Source organism: Diadema antillarum, unplaced genomic scaffold (genome assembly GCF_040938485.1).
Source record: "Diadema antillarum isolate AM-2024a unplaced genomic scaffold, OU_Dant_1.0 seq00000740_RagTag, whole genome shotgun sequence".
NCBI classification, from domain to species: Eukaryota; Metazoa; Echinodermata; class Echinoidea; order Diadematoida; family Diadematidae; genus Diadema; species Diadema antillarum.
Window position 1 is genome coordinate 412442 of NW_027271638.1, and position 15508 is coordinate 427949.

Here is a 15508-nt window from a genome sequence, read left to right on the forward strand (position 1 = left end):
AAAACAAAACACAATACAGTATTGTTTTACATGAACTGACCCCCCCCCCCCCCCTCCACAAATTCGTAAACTATAGCACAGGTTCATAATTACGATGGAAATGGAAATTTATGGAAATGGAATTGAGTGAGCTTCTGAATCAGTTCACATATTCTCGACATCGTTTTACTACTGTGACATATAAATCGTTGTATGTATAGTTTCATAGGGCACCATGCAGAATCAACCAAAACATTAAACCCTCTTTGTGCCACGTTCATTTCCCGATATGTGTGTGAAATTTGTACACATTGTATCGTTGGCATAGAAAGGGTTAGATAACGCATAGCATTTGTATGGTTCATCGAACTCTCCGCAGACTTGCATGGAGTGTTTTCCTGATAATCGTTCTGCCTTTGGCTTGACCTATATTATAGACAACGTTCTGGGAAAAACCTGCCCCTTTTAACACTGTTTAACAATGGTTTATCTGACCATGACCTTCGGGTTGTGACCGCGCGACGGTCGGACAACGCTATAGACCAGTCAAGGTTCCGTTACACTTAATGCTCCTGATTGTTTGCCTCTCTCTCTGTGTGTGTGTGTGTGTGTGTGTGTGTGTGCGTGCGTGTGTGTGTTTGTGTGTGTGTTTTCTGCCATATGCCCATGTGAGTCTGTAATGAAAGGGATGTATTAATGACCAAATTAAATCCCTAATAGACAGCATCAAAAATACAAACATTAACACATAATAATATATTCACAACTCATTTCCACGCAAACACTAATGCACCGCTGCACTTTTCTTTTTCTTTTTTTTCTCCTCATTCTTCCCTCGCTCTTTATCGCCACTCAGTGAGTGGTGACTTTTATATTATATTCTTACAATGCCGTATTGTTTAGACAATCATTTCTGAGGCCATTGTTCTCGTCAAGCGTTTGCTTATGACGATAGTCTCCTGTATTTCTGTTATAACATCCAGAGTTGCTTAATTTGTCTTTGAATGACAGATATTATGGGATCCTATGTTTGCATGAATCTATGCATGAAATAATGCCTCTTTGTTTTTATTTTGCATTGTGTTAGAAAAAATATTGGATATTTGAATTAATCACTTACCTGTTTCAACTGTCAGATTCAAATTATACAGTGCTCAATTAGTTCGTTCAATTGACTTTGTATTTCTTTTATGTATGAAAAAGAAATTCAGAAAAAAGATCGAAATCAAATTAAATTAATAATATTGAAATCTTGAATTAAGAGCTTATGGCTGTATTTCCACGCATTTCCATACTATAACTTATTAATCCTTGCTTCTTTCACGCACACACATACACACACACATATACACGCAAAAAACAAACAAACAGACGTGCAATCTATTTTGTTCTGATGGTTAAGTGCTAAAAGTACATAACGCAGACATGTTTGCTTTATAGTCGTATTTTCGCTTTTTTGTCGAGCTATTTGGTTTTATGTGTTTAGACTAGCAATATTGAACGTTTGGGGAACGGTGATAATCATTTTGTTCAGTTCTGCATATTTCACTTAATAATAATAATAATAATAATAATAATGATAATGATAATAATAATAATAATCAATAATAATAATAATAATAATAAAAATAAAAATAATAATTATTATTATTATTATCATTATTATTATTTATCATTATAATTATTATTATTATAATTATCATTGCAGGAAAACTCTCGGAGAAAATCGTTGCCCATCTGTCAGAAAACATTAGTCAAGTTTGGTCTACAGCTTAAAGTACAACCATGCTCTCCATGCCCTCTGACAAATATTAGAGAGAAACTCATCAAAACTTTTGGTTCTCCAGACTCGTATAATTTTGTACCGTTTGTGCTACCACTAACGACTCAAAAAAAGAAGAAGAAGAAAAAAAGGATATTAACGAATATCTGTTTTATGATAGATAATCTTCTTTGTTCTATTTTATGACATCTTTTCTTTCAAGTTTCTTCAAATCCATAACGCTCTGTTAGCAAAGTGAGATATTTAATATTACTCTATCATTTGTGATGAAGTGATTACCATTCAAACAAAATCGCGAACAAATACGCTTTAATCATTGAAAGATATAGACGAAACTCAAATAATAATGATTATATTAAATTTTGTAATCCTGTAGTAGTAGAGGGAATAACAATCATCCGAAGTTCTCCGCATATTGGGAAACAAAATGTTATCTTAAATGCCGCTTTACACGTCATCTAAAAAATAGAATAAGAACAAACGAACAAACGAACAAACAAACACACAAACACATTTTAGTGGTATCATCAATGATATCGCCATTAACCGATTATAATATAACGTCCCAGATCTACAATTGATATGCCCAGCACAATGTACTGGGCAAATCCAGGGCAGCAACTTTGATACAATGTCTCGCTTGAGCTCGGGCAGGGCTGAGCAGTGATCCTTGCTTGGTCGTCGGCTGCACGTAGACATGCATCGCAAGGAAGATCGTTGCAGTGTATTATGTTAGTGAGGCCTCCTGCTTTTCACGTTACCTTTTCTCTTTCTCGCACAGCGAAGAAAATGTATTGTTTGTTAATCATTCAATCTTCCTCAATCGATATTTGCGTGAGGCCAGCACGGGTGAAAGATTTAAAACTGAATCGAACAGTCATCACGGTCACAGCCACTCGCGCACGTGTGATCACGTATAGCACACACAGTGACTGTGCCTCGTTATGCAACGGAGCACCTGTTCGCCTCACGAGTGACTTTCGAGTCATTTTCGACCAAATAGAAAAAAATCTTGTCGCTTCGTGACGCAAATTGGTGGTAAAGAGTGACGTACAATGCCCATGATACAGTGACGCAGATTTTATATCACCTTTTGCCATAATGTTGGGGTTTTCTTGCTGTATGAAATACGTTAATAACAACAACGAAGGCCAAAACTAAATTGTGATTCAAAATTACTCGCAACGTGACCCCATGACTTTAATTATTATAAGGTATGTCATCTTTAATACATTGCCAACTGCTTAAGGCATGGAGACAAAGGGATATGTGACTTGGGATTGTGGACTGTAAGAAGAAATAACACGCAAGGATCAGGCTTGGTAGTTGTGTAGTAGAAAATCATTAATAGTTAGGCAATGATGTGTGTATGTGTTTGTACATTTGCGTATACAAATGCCACAGATAAACTAACACAAACATTTGTTTTACATAACATATCATACATAGTCTTTCTTTTTTTTTTTCTTTGCCCTTGCGCTCTAATAGAGCGCAAGGGTAAAGTGGGAGACAAATTACGAAATCTGCATGCCCAGAAACGTGAGACCGCAGTGACGTCTTTTATTTGCATAATACTTTGAGCATTTTTGAAGTTTGGGTAAAACCAGAGGTAAAGCGAAAGATGACCAATTGGTCACCCTATTGATAGTGAATGGTAAATATTTTTTTGGGGGTGCGGTGTGTGGTAAACTGAACTTTGACGCGGATCTCTTCATGTGTGTTGACATCGTTCGGGGATTTCCCCAAGATGTCGCTGGGTAAAGTGAGGCGAGTCGTCCTCGTATTATCGTTCTCGGACTGGCTGATCAGGGGAGATGGGACAGGCGGAGGCTATTAACTATAAGGAAATTTAATTTTCTTCAGCTTCAGAACCAATCGAAAGTATACTTTGTGTACGTTGTCTCGAGCCTAGGGATCATGAAGCCTGTTTGCGTCTTTTTCATTGGATTTTTGCGCAGAGGAAACCCTCCACCTCTTCTACAGATTGGGATTAAACTTATCCCAACTTCACTAGAAGAGTAAATCCCAATCGATGCCTCGTTACGTCTTACTCGTAGCCTGTTTTAAACCTTAATATTGTCTATATACACTGTGATATCACATACACGCAAAATGACTAATGTTTAAGTGTCTACATTTTGACAGAGCCTTGTTTCACAATGTAATGATTGAGTGTTGATAAATAATTCATCAACACACACAATACACCATATATACGCGTTTATCAATTATTGATAAACGCGCATAAATATGGTGTATTTTGTGTGCATGGAAGAACACGATACTTGTATGTGTCCATTTACAGCTTATCTCATCCAATTAGACTTCCCGTATTTCTTTTCCTCATCTATGATTATGGCCTATAATTCTCGCTGACACTCTCACGGTGATCGTGCTGGTGTATCACGAAATGTAACATAACATATCCTACACAAGGCGTGTCATCCACTTGCACGTAGAATTAAATCTGGCCATGTTGCATAAAAGTTGAGATCAAACACACTGGTCTTACAGAAAATAAAACATAAGTCTCTGAATACTAAATTCTGATCGGCTGATACCTGACTTATGTGTAATTGTCTGACTTATGTTTAATTGTACCTTTTTGCGCAACAGGGCTTCAAAAGAATAGAAAGAAAAACCAGCAAAAAAGGGGGGAAAAAAGAAGAAGAAACACAAACTGGGGTAAACTCAGTAGAGTGGAGAAACTCTGTATTGAATGCTCAGTTATTAGATGAAAGGGGAACAATTTGCACTATTAAATGCGAACGACTAAAAGTTGACGTCATCACAAAACAAGTCAAAAGTAGGTTTATTATATACATATTTTTTTATCATATATGATTATATTTAGTGTTGTTTTCAGGAGGAAGGGTCAACATCCATCTTGAACAAGAGCCCTTAAAACCACATTGTTAAGTACGCATTAACTTGTTCTCAGTTTACTTGTTCTCGAAATTTGACTTGCTGTGTTTCTTTTCCTTTTGGCAGTAAATTTTGACACAAAAACTGACAAAGTGCTGGTATATTGCATGCTGGTATGTTGCATGTCTTGACGTCAGCTGCCATAGAGATCGAGGTCCTGGCTAATAGTGACGCATGGAATTTTAAATGCTCGATAGCACGCAATGCCCCATCTGCTTTGTTTGAACCCTCATCATCTTACACTGTTCTAGAATGCTATTGGATACAAGTACAAGCCGTATCAGATAATGTTAGGGTATAGAGATTAGGGTTAGGGTTATAGAGTTTGGGTTAGGGTTAGGATTATGTTCAGGATTAGGATTATAGGGTTAGTGTCAGGGGAATTGTACATGAATTATACCTATATCGATCGTATAACGTATCTAAATATTGGTGTTTATCTCCGACTAAAAACAAGCAAAAGGCAAAAAAAACACGACCTGTATGTCACGCGTCCAAGAAACACCAGTGAGTATTTCCAGGGTCAAAAATGTATTAAAGTGACCACATGCATGAAAATGTTTTTGGCTGAACTTACATCCCACATAAGTACGTTTGACCAATGGGATTACTTGAATTTGGAACGCGTGACCGAGAGATATTTCTCTCCCAACATCCATGCCGTGGTGCTATCACACATGTGATATACTTTTTCGTTAGCATGCACTTTTTACCGTACCTGCGATTGCAATCGATAAAGGCATATCGCTCGCATCTATCGGCCATGGCCAAGCCCGGTAGACGTGCCAATAAGTTCTAGTGGCACACACACACGTGAACATCACACAATCCATTATCGATACATGAGTATTGCTTGTTATCGTCTTAGATCTAATGAAGTCTCGCTCACTCGACTGCCGCGGGCTGCGGTTGTATACCGCCTGTGTTGAAATATTCAGCACGATCATAAAATAAAAATCTACGTGTTTGATACATTTTAATCAAATCTCTAGTTCAATGTGTCAATCGATGTGGAATATAAAGAAAATATCCATCTCCTATTTCTCGGGCAATGGTTACAATCTAACATCGCCCTCGCAGTAGATAGGCCTAATTATTTGCTTTCTGAACGAAGTACAAGGTGAGAACTCTCTCAAGGAACCAGAGAATAATACATACCGAATCCATGCACACACAGTTCCATGAATAAAGTAATGGGAACCCTCCTTTAAAGGGATGGTACAGTTTCAGTTGAGATGGGGATTGAGGCTTCCATCATTTTTTGATGATGATTTTTTGAGATAACGAGAAACCTCTTATGAAATATGACAGAGCATGTAATTCTCAGAGGAATTCAAAGTTTATTTGAAGAAAATTAGTTTTAAAATTGGCAAAATATCCCGCACAAAACTATCCCTGGGTGAGGTAGGAGTTCAGCTTTTAACCTTTTGCGAGGTATTTAGAAATGACTTTGTGAAATGCTAAAAGAAGCCTACAATTCTGAAATGAATCTAGTGAAAATTGGTTTTGAAATGGATAAGATATCCAAAAAAAAAAAAAACCACCCCAAAACAAAGCGATCCTAATAAAACGTTGGTCCCACCTTTTCTCAGCCATTTCAAAACCGATTTTCACTCAATATACTTTGAGTTCATCTCAGAATTGCAGGCTTCTTAGCATTTCACAAAGGCATTCCTAAATATCTCGCAAAAATGTAAGAGCTGAATTCCTTCTCCTGCCAATGCGGCACTATCCCATTAAAATAACCTTATCACTTGGCCGCTAATCATATCCTTGACTGCTTTCGGTACTTCAAGCATGGCACGTTTTTCAGGGGAACCAAACTTCCTTCTTTAAACATCTCTGCCCCAAACCTATATCTTTTTTTGTTCTCCTTCTTTTTCAGTACACCTAGCGGCAGCCCTGACCCGGAGTAACCGCAAACGATGACACGAGCTTTCACACACCTTCCGTTTCGTAGCTTTTAACAATCATCAAGAGATTCAAGAGGAGAGATCCGTTAGGTTTTTGTAGTTTTTTGTTTTTTGTTTTTTGTTTTAAACGATTTCATCAGTAGGGTTCCTGCCTTCGCGAATATGCTTCATATGGCTATGAAACACACCCTTGTGTAATAAATAACCGTTGAGAAATTTACCATGCCGTGGGTAATGTGGAAAGATATCTAGCAAATTGCTTCTTTGATGTTATTTAGTCTTTTTGTCCACGAGGAGACTGCAAAATACTCAGCTTAGCTTTTAGCATGTCTCCTCCATTTCCGGCAACTGTAGATTTAATTCAATTTTCACTTGCTTTGTGATGCGTAGTATTCTTAACTTCACGTATTTTTCTTTGTTACTACATTGTATTGATATTTGTGTTATTTTGTGTATGAAATGTTTCACATTGCTGAAATGAAATAAACTAAATGAAACGAATGAAAGATTTTTCAACGCTCAGCACTTCTATCTGAGACATTGTTTTATAGATTCAAGATTTAAAATTTTTTCACTTCCATCAAATAAACAAAGAAATTATATATAATGCATATGTACAGGATATTTGTAATAAATGCAGAATGTGATTTAAGAAAGTACATATGAAAATGAGTAGCAGATGAAAAAAACCCCTGCAATTATATCTATATGTCAATATACACTTAAAGCGTATGATGGGGAAGGGGAGGGGACAAAAAAAAGAGAAAAAGACAAAAATGATCTAATCATTAAAACATCATTTTGTAAAAGTAAGTTAGTGATTTCGCATTCGGATACAGTCGTTAGAATTGACATTTTTATAGGCCTAACACGAAGCGAGAATAGCAGCAGACAGAATAACAATGGATTTTTTTAAACGATATTCCCTGAAAGTAAACAGGCATCCGAATATGAAGGATTCAAAGCTTATAGGCCTATCCCAGAATCTAAGGCAAATTTAGATGAGGAGACGTACAGTGTTACAGTATAGACAAGGTATATCATTATGATTTATCATATTTCATTCTATAACGTCGTCGGGAAATTCTAAAAGTCTGGAATTATCTGTTCAGAAAGTAACATAGTGATTGTCGGTGATGATTTATGCAGCATTCTACCGTTTCTGTAAAATGTTATATTTTTTTGTATGTTTCTTTGTCTCCCTCCAAAGCGCATAGAGACCTTGCCAAAGGTATTATGCGCTATATAAGAACGGTGATAATAATAATAATAATAATAATAATTATTATTATTATTGTTATTATTACTCGACGTGACGTTCCTGCGGGCAATATAACGATATTGTTCTTCGCTGCATGCATTGATAGTCCCGTCACAAGCAGTAACGTCACGACAAGCATAATGCATATAGACTGTTTTGTCTGGAAGCAAGAAATATAGATTCAATGTATATACTGCGTGTGTTGTATAGTAAAGAGACGACCTTCACTTGCGGAGGTATAAATTCCCACCAAGGTAACAATATATTATTTTATAAAAGATGACTAATTATGACGAGCCAAAGAAATGGAGGTAAAAGAAAAAAAACAACAACCAAAAACGCCAAACCATCAAACACATAAAAACAAGATGCGGGGAACAAAAATGAGATTCATTACCAACACTGTAAAACACAATCATGTGACTGCCCTTGAATTAGTGTTCTCTTTCGAGCCATTTATGATATTGACACAATCATACTAGGGTCCTATACTATAAATTTATAGATGTGCTTACTGCAGCACTGATCTGCCGTGACTAGTAGGCCTAATTGACTTCGACCTTCCGCTCCCTTTCCAAAGATAAAGGTGTTTAGACTGAACTATTAAAACATTTTACACACTAGTAAACACTTAGTGAATTTCATGTTTCTTGAAATTGCCGACATTTTCGAGCCGTGGAGGAGGGGAGGGATGCTGTACAAATTCCACGTACTCCACATTGTATGATAAAGTTGATATGATATCCCCATAAAGCAAGGACCAATTTCTGATAGCACAGTCGTCGATTGATATTAGGAGCAAATCTTCTCTACAGTGACGGATCTAGCCAGGAGCCTACTATATCATACATGCTAGCATGTTGAGTACACGTGGATATTAACATTAACAATGAGTTTGACTAGCCAGTTTAAACACAACATTATTTTCACAGACATAATACACTATAACAAGCAATACTGGTCATGTGTACTATTTATAACAGTTTACGATTATAGACTTGTGGCGATAATTTGGTGCTGCCTGATTGAAGGAAAAATTCAATTTCTCCGCATTTACATTATCAAGGCATATTGCTAATATGATCCCGCATTATTAATCACTCATGCGATTCTTTAAAAAGCTTAAACATAACCCAAATTGAGATGTATCAACCTCTAACAGCACGTGCAGGAAACTGTTGTACAAGAACAAAATGACATTTTTTTTTTTGCAAACAAACATAGAAAGACACCATTCGTGGCTACAATCATTACATAGACGGTGATTAATCGTTTTCAAGTCACAGCGTGATAGTCACACGCTTTGAGGGAGGGGGGGGGGGGGGTAATTAACAGGAAAAAAAACAAACAAATACAACAATTACAACCCATGTATTACATGGCGATGTGTAGACGTTTGTTCTCCTCTAAACATGCATGATCACAGCAGCAGCCACAACAATAACAACAAAATCCAAAATCACTGAGAATGTACACGTGACACGGTGATGGCACCAGGCCCCCGTGTTCAAAGGGTCGATGACGTTTTAACCTCATCGGTGACTACACTCAGAAAGCAGCGTTCTAAAACAAAAGATTACACATACTCGGTATCTATGAGTCCAGCCAGATGTTGTTTGTCTACGAATGCACAAGACAAACGCAAAACAAAGTGATAAAACTTGAATCTTCCTACACCTGTCCCGCCGCCCTCCCCCCCCCCCCTCCGCTGCTGTACCTTTCTTTATTTTTTGTTATTCCCATGCAATGCACACACGTTTTACCATTGGACCCCGAAGAGCTGTACCTAATCTCTGGGGAATTTACCTTACCACCCCCCCCCCCAAAAAAAAAAATGCAAGGGGCAACATGATACTGATCTAAGAAGCAAAGGAATGCGAGGCATTATGCCGTTCTAATGCTCTTGTTAAAGACATCACGAAGAAAATCAATAAAAAAAAAAAAACGATGATAAGATGCAAATCCGATAATTGCAAATGGTTAATTTTCAATTGCCTCAACCTTGAAGCGTTGCCGCGCATCAAAGATTTCAGGCGAATGTGACGTGCAACTTTCGACACATATCCTATGGTGGTTGAGGAAGAAGAAAATAACAAGAAGGAGAGGAAAGGAAGAGGAAAAGAAGAGAAGAGAAGAAGGAGGAGGAGAAGGAGAAGGAAAAGAAAAAGAAGGAGAAGAAGGAGTTACTGTAGAAAACGCCTTCTCTGGCAGGATACTGTTCATTTATACACGCTTCCTTCCCTCATGAATTCTCGAAACAAGTTATTAACTTCCGGGGAAAAAAAAACCCACCGCAACAACGCGTTTGCTCGTGTGTTCATGTTAAGTGTGTTTGTACACTTGTTACCGATGTTATGTTTGTTGGTCCTCTCTTTAATCTTTTTAAAGAGAAATTGAGATGTTGGAACTAGAACTTTATCTTTTTGAGAATCTCCTATATATATATATATATATATATATATATATATATATATATATATATATATATGTATATAAAACTTTAGTATATCTTTGTGTTGGTATCTACCTATACACTCATTAGAGCGAGCCAGTTTCATGATAATGTGTACGCATGATTTTTTTTAATGTTTTCTAATTTAAGCCGGCTTCTCTTTTAGAGAGATTTGCATGAGAAAATGTAAGTGTTACTACACTATATCCACTTGCAGAAGCTCTATACAGTGCCTAACAGGAAGGCCACTGCAGTGTGTCTACAAAACTGCAATTATTTTGACAACAGTTGATCAGTTGAACCATGAAGTTATGCCATTCGTACGAGAAAATAAGAAGACGATTTTCTTTCTCTTGTTCCGTATTTAAAGATTAATGTTGAACAGCTGGAATAATGACAGGGCACCGCCAAAGCCAAGGAAGTATACTTCGACTTCAGTGGGGAAGACCGTTGTAACAAGAAGTATGATACCATCGCGGCTGTATGACAAGATCTACGTAGTCTTTCCTCTAGGTGTTTGTTATGATAGTCACATTACTTCCACTACTCTGGCCAGGCCAACAACCATTTCCACCCATACACACGATATATTGTAGAAAAGACTGTTGCACAAGTTTGGCTATAATAAACATTAAATGTACAACTTTTCTTTCTTTCTTGTTCCTTCCCTTGTTTTTGTGTACAAAATGTATCTAAACAAATCTTGTTGGCATCAGAATAAAGATTGATTTTCTTATTATTCTGCTTCTTTGTGGTCCTCTTCATCATGACACGCAACAGACGAATTCCACAGTAATAATGTGGAAATGAAGAGAAGAAAATCAGATGGGGGGGGGGGGTAGAAGGTGAAAGCCCGAGAATATCCCTCTCAGTAATTTGTGGGTTTGCAAATATGGAAAACTTAATGCATAGTGAAAGCTAACATGAAGATGAACGATACAATGGAGAAGAATAAGAAAGGCTCAAGCACAGACTTACCTGCGTCGGAATGTGACCTGGGAGTCGCAAGATTTGCGGGGACACCCAGCAGGGAGGAAAATATGACGAATAATCGGTAAATCTCTGAAGAAAAAAACAAAACAAAAACAAAACACGCTAACGACTAGCTACCTGCTTGGTGAGCCGGTATAGCCTACACCCGTCTTTTGATGGGCAATACTCAAGCCTGAGCTAAAGCAGTGATCACACCGACTTAATTGTCCCGGAGACAGTAACTCAATTACGTGTGTCGCCTGACATCACTTCTTGCCAACTCAGAGCAGGTCGAGTACTCTCAAACAAAATATAGAGGCGGGGAAATTCCAGGGACCGAAGTCGAGCGATGTAACATAGAGGCCTACATAGTACTGTATACCCGCAAACGCACACACACACTGACACGTTCACACACCCACACCCACACACACACACACATGCACGCACTCGTAAGGTGACGCATGTACTGATGGGCGATTTTTGCATTATTCACATGAACGCGCGCACACAATACTCAAACCAGTATGTACCTGAAAACAAACAAACGCACAAACAAACAAACAACATTGTTAAAAAGTAAGTTCAAAGTCTCACATTTCTAAAGAGCAGAAAACGGTCATTAGTATCAACAGACATTTATTTATTTATTCATTTATTTTTTACCAATATTTTATTCATTTTTAGTTCATTGCATCAGTTCATCAGCAATGATTATCCATGCCATCGTTATAGATGGCGCTTGCCAGCACATCCATCTGACAGCAAGCCTAGTGTTTGCTTGACAAAGTCAGTGGAAAAAGGCTGTAAATACAATTCATGTCACCTGGTCTACGTATGTTCATTCTGGTTTTGATATGATTGATAAATTCCATAATGTTACTTTGGGCAAGCTTCAAATGCGTTATCCCACAAAGAAGACGAGTGCAGTGCATGTCTATTGTATTGACAAAAAAAGAAAGATCAGTAGAATGTACCAAAATGTGCACATGAACTGGCTGATTGTAGTGGTAATCATTAATCGATGACCTTTCTTGCTAAAGAAGCGCATGCGCAATGCAGCGTTAAACAATGGCTCGCCAGTGGATCATGGACAGAGCTTTGACCCCTGACGAGGAAAATCACGCAGCATCGACCGTATTATGACGTCATCAGTCTTAGCCGACAGGCCATTATACAGTTTATAACCGTAACCTTCACACAGAGACAAAACAATGCCACAATCGATACACTTCTACTGTGCGACCGAGATCGATACGTGAGAGTTAAAGGATAAGTCCACCTTCATATACAATAAGGAGTGAGAGAATGCAGCAATAATAGTAGAACACATCAGTGAAAGTTTGAGGAAAATTGGACAATCCGTTCAAAAGTTACGAATATTTCATTATCTGCGCAGTCACTGCTGGAAGAGAAGACTACTACAGTGTATGATGTCACATGCGTACAACTATATAAGGAAAATAAAAAGGGAATTTCACCAAACTTTACTTTTTGAATAAAGTGCACAGTTCTTCGACTTGCTACTGACGTATGTTCAGGGTAATATTATTCCCCCTGCCTTCTGAAAGAGAGATGTCGAGTGTTCTTTTGTTATGGGAGAAAAATGGAAATATGTTGAATTTTCTTTATTCTTTCTTTATATCGTTGTACTCATGTGACATTACAAGCTATAGTAGTCTTTTCATCCAGTCGTGACTGAGCAGAAACTTCAAAAATTCCTAACTTTTTAACGGATTGTCCGATTTTGCTCAAACTCTCACTGATGTGTTCTACTAATATCGCTGCATTCACTCAACCCACATGTCTATGAAGGTGAACTTGTCCTTTAAAGAGCTAAATACTAGTTGTTGTACATTTCACAGGCATGTGATTTGATGCCGAGCGGACTCGAGTTATTTCGATGTGTACATAAAGCCCAGGCCTGCAATTGGCGAAAAGAGATTTACAACGTATATGCAAAGTACAATATCATGAAATAGAAATACATGTATACTGAATACCTGTGAATATATACGCAAACAATCCGGACAAACTGCAGAAATTAGAATGTAAAAAACTAATATCGATTTGAATCGATTTGGGGACTTGTACCAGGGAAGATAATTATAGAGACACTGTAATGATTATGCATTGGTATATAGGCCTGTGGGGACCACGCTTGATTTTTGGTCTGTAAAGAGAAAGGAAAACAATCCCCCCATCAAAAAGAAAATTAAACTTCGATATACAATACCATGACTACTTATTTGGTGAAGAAAAGGCGAAAATCTACTTTTGGCTAAACAGGCATATAATGATAAAAATGTACCTTAAAAATCCATTGATTATTTCATGATTCCTTTACTTAATGTTTTTTGTTTTCAAACTATTTTTACTGAAATTGTGCACTATGCTAAAGTGTATCACGTATTTAACGGAAACTATTTTTTGTTCTTTTGAAAAGTTAATAAGGAAGATATAAAAAGAAAACAAAGAAAGCGGAATGAACAAAAAATCGATAAAGCAAGGTGAACGAGAAGTATGCAGAGTCAGATTATCGGTTTCATGTTGGAGGTCACCCGCAATGATGCGTTGCAAAGATAGCCAAGTGTACAGTGAAAGGTGTCCGTATAAGCAGTGTACAGCATCGTGTGGTCCACCGGACTCCGATGGTGTTATCGATTGATCGTGACGGTATTTTAAAGGGAACAAACTTCATCAAAGCCATAGTCCAGGCTAGAAGGCACCTAACCTTGTTTTTTTTTAGATATATACAATGTTTTTTGATGGTTTCTTGTCAATTCGAGGGTGCTGATTCCAAATCCGATTGATGCCACTCGCGTAACCTTGAGCATTTTCGGCAAAATGCAAAAATCCAACATGGCCGCCAAATATGCTAATTTGGCCGTGATAATCAGAATAAGGCGCATTCTATTACCAATTATTCCGCCAAACTTTGTACATTTCCTTTCCTAGAGTTACTCTATCTGTATTTGCAAGAGAATTTTCATTTCATATAGGTTTATTTGGTATTTAAAGCTCATTTTCAATTAAAAATGCATGGAAATATAGAACAAATTTACTGTATTTCTAGTCCCCTCCCTACGTACATGTACGCTGTTATTTCCACATATGTTTTTGCCATTCATATTGTACAGAATAAGAGTGACGACCATTTTGAAGAATAAAAATGCTGGGTGTTTCTTTTTTTCTGACTTCCAGCTATATTATTGTTTATTAAGATCTAGTGCTGATCAGTATTATATCTGAAGGATGTTCTTAACAAAAAGTTATTCTTTAGTGATGCAAAAGTCCTTATTTACCACATAAATTAGGATTATTACTAGGAATTACGAATGGTAAACCTTACGATGTTTAACACAATTTCTTATCTCTTATTTTGTTTCATCAAAGAATATGAGTGCACTACACATCACGCAAAAAAAAAATCAATATACCATCCTGTTCTGCATGCAGGTTGCATTTAAAAATGTAATACTCACACAATATTAACAACCTAGATACATGGTATTTATCAAATAATGTTGAAAATGGAGGGGAAGCTAGAAAGCAAGGCATCTAACATGTATCTCACTGAAACCATTATTTATAGGGTACAGAAAAGGTGCAAGGAATGGGAGGGGGGAGTCCTGTGGTGAAATTGAAATGGATCATAACTTCCATCACTTTTATATGATTTAATTTAAGACAACCGCCTTGATGTTATCGAGCAAACTTGATTTTCTTCTTGAATTAAAACAACATCAAACACTGGTGAAGGTATTTAATAAACAAAACTGTCCAAACGCAATACCTTTCAAACTATTCAAAACCAAGGACCAATGTGAAGTACCTTCACTTCTGTCAGACTTCCCATGTGTTTATTATATATACTTTGACATCATGAGGTCATTCATTCTCGTCTTAAAACCAAAACTGTTCTTTATTTATTGTCTTCAAAGATCTCTTTAATTTGAGGTTTGGCAGCAGGCGACATCAGCCCCAAATATGCAGGATTCTACGGCTAAAGATGCATATCAGTCCTGCAATTGCCTTAGTTGCAACCACATCTGATGATGTTCAGCACTTCCATGACTTCCTCAAGGGTCAGAGGGTGATTTTTTTTTTTTTTTTTTTTGCCATAGGACCAGGATGAAAGCCCGTTGAAGCCATCTGGCTTTGTTGCCATGCCAGAGACAGTATTGTAGGTAACTTGGATGGTCCATGGCCTCAGACCAGAC

The 15508-nt window shown here is 37.3% G+C and overlaps 1 protein-coding gene across 2 annotated transcripts in view; it reads right to left on the bottom strand.

The window, feature by feature from the left end:
- The window catches only part of LOC139738395 (solute carrier organic anion transporter family member 5A1-like), a 42988-nt gene extending 31427 nt beyond the window's left edge, over positions 1-11561 (bottom strand). Inside the window, exon 1 of one of the 2 annotated variants that reach the window (XM_071649032.1) lies at positions 11424-11561. The gene's annotated coding sequence lies outside the window, so the exon portion shown is untranslated. Of the gene's footprint in view, positions 1-11291 lie in introns of both variants that reach the window. The other variant, XM_071649031.1, reaches the window with a different exon arrangement.
- Positions 11562-15508: the final 3947 nt, after the last annotated feature.